This window comes from Lepidochelys kempii, chromosome 6, assembly GCF_965140285.1.
Source record: "Lepidochelys kempii isolate rLepKem1 chromosome 6, rLepKem1.hap1, whole genome shotgun sequence".
NCBI classification, from domain to species: Eukaryota; Metazoa; Chordata; order Testudines; family Cheloniidae; genus Lepidochelys; species Lepidochelys kempii.
The window spans coordinates 3,447,092-3,449,620 of record NC_136385.1 but is presented as its reverse complement, the minus strand read 5'-3'; the positions used below and the strand labels follow the sequence as shown (position 1 = coordinate 3,449,620).

The window sequence follows — 2,529 nt, the reverse complement described above, 5'->3', positions numbered from 1 at the left end:
CTGCCAGGGCAGCAGAATCCCCTTCGGTTCTTTTTGTTCAGGCAAGTTGAACATATTCCAGCCCTCCCAGCTGATTGAGCTCAGTGTCAGGCTGTGTGTGTGTGTGTGTTTGGTGTGCACACTGCGTGTGTTGTGTGTAGTGGGGGGGTACAGTGGAGCTGAATATCAAGTGTTGGCAGGTGTGTGTCCCTTGCCCTGCCCAGTGCTCTGGCTGGCGTCCCCCCTACTCCCAGTGCAGGGCTTCTAGTGCTTCCATAGGACTGGAAGGGACCTTGAGAGGCCATCTAGTCCCCTCCCCTGCACTCACAGCACAACTGAGTATTATCTAGACCATCCCTGGCAGGTGTTTCTCTCACCTGCTCTTAAAAATCTCCAATGGTGGAGATTCCACAAACTTCATAGGCAAGTTATTCCAGTGCATAGCCACCCTCACTGTTGGGATGTTTTTTCTAATGTCCAACCTAAACCATCCTTCCATGGGTTCTTGTGCTATCCTTCCCCGCCCACCGCCCACACACACACACACACACACGCACCCTCTTTTGCACTTTCATTCCTAATTTTATTCCTAAATTCTGTGTAATGGTATGGGTCACAGAAACCGCTTTGGAACTGTCACCCAATGTCCTGACACATGAAATTGAACATTTCACACTGAAGGTGGATGCCCCTAGCCACCAGCTTATAAAATCATTCTCTCTCTTTCTGGTCCTGTGATGCTTCCCATGTTTTGTCCACTGATCTCAGTTGGGGCCTGCAGACCTTGCAGGAATACAAAAAAAATTAATAATAATAACAACAGTGCAATAAAGAACAATACTCCCACGGGCTCTGAAAAATTACTTTGTAATGGGCTGGGAACTGAATTCACCTGTTTCCACTCCCCGTCAGTAAACCAGTGCAGACTTAAACAGATTCAAGAATTGGTTAGGAGTTTATTCATTGCTTTCTTCAGGGAATCCTTCACCTCCGTGTTCCTCAGGCTGTAGATGAGGGGGTTCAACATGGGGATCACCAGCGTGTAAAACACTGAGGTCACTTTGTCTGTGTCCATGGAATAGCTGGAGGTTTGGACGTAAATACATGAAGAAGAGGGTGCCAAAATACAGGACGACTGAGATCAAGTGCAAACTGCAGGTGGAGAAGGCTTTGTGCCGGCCCTCAGCAGAGCGTATCTGCAGGATGGTGGAGATGATATAGACATAGGAGAGGAGGACAGTCACAAAGCTGCTGACTGCAATGCAGCTCATGAAAGCAAACATCACAATCTCATTGATGCGGGTGTCAGAACAGAAGAGAGCCAACAGTGGGAGGACATCAGAGAAGAAATGATTGATGATGTTGGAGCTGCAGAATGACAGCTGAAATGTACAACACATGTATATCATTGAATCCACCACCCCCACAGTGTACACCCCAATCATTAGCTGTTTACAAAGGTGCCTTGACATGGTGACCATATAGAGCAGTGGGTTACAGATGGCCACATAACGGTCATACCCCATCACAGCCAGCAAGAGGCACTCAACATCTCCAAAAAAGAAAGAGAGATGCATCTGCACAGCACAGGCAGTGAAAAAAATGCTTTTCCTCTTGGCTAAGAAATTCAACAGCATCGGAGGGGAAATTATCAAGGAAAGGCAGAGGTCACAGAAAGACAAATTCCTGAGGAAAATGTACATGGGGGTGTGGAGTCGGGGATCAATTGTGATTAACAAGGTCATCCCCCCATTCCCCACCAGGGTGACACTATAAATCAGTAGAAACACTCCAAAAAGGGGGACCTGCAGCTCCGGACAATCTGTCAGTCCTGAGAGAATGAACTCAGTCACCTCCGAATGATTTCCCTCTTCCATCTCCTCTGAACAGTGATCAGGCAGCTACAGAGATGTTGGCAGGTGGATGGTGCAGAAAATCTGCCCCTTCTCTGTAATGAAGTAAGTGAAGATAAATGGAGATCATTTTCTCAATGGACATCAGTACCCACTCACGGAAGGGCTTAGTCCACAGAGCTAGATGTTCACGGCTGGTCATTCCAGGTGTTCGATAAAATGCACACTCTGTGCAAATACAATGATACGCAGGTTAATCATGCCCCACACACAAACACTCCTGTTCACTAATCCAAGCAACAAGTAGTGACTTGTGACTCCGCTGTGAGAGAATCAGTATAAAAGGATTATTCCATCGTTAAAGAAGGGGTGAGAGTAAAAGAGTGTCAATCTTTCCACCCTCTTTGGGCAAGGGGAGCTCTGTGGCTTGGCATGTCCGTTTGGGGTAAAGTTGCTCACTTTTCTCATTAACTTTTTGGCATTTACTGGAGCCTGCATGAAAACCCAGCGACATCATGGGAAGCCCTGGCTTCAGTGACTAGGTAATTGCCTACTTTTTTCCAACCAAGGAGGTCGCTCCTTTAGCTGAAGTTGTAGGAGTTGGGGCTGAGGCTTTTCGTGCTGAAGGTCTGGAATTCAATAGCTGCTGATCCCCATGGTGTCTGCATGTGTGTGTGTGACTGTAATTCGGGACAAT

General features: G+C 47.2%; 1 pseudogene; it reads right to left on the bottom strand.

The window, feature by feature from the left end:
- Nucleotides 1-916: 916 nt before the first annotated feature.
- LOC140913723 (olfactory receptor 5W2-like) lies at nt 917-1,856 on the bottom strand (annotated as a pseudogene).
- Between the last annotated feature and the right edge of the window lie 673 nt (nt 1,857-2,529).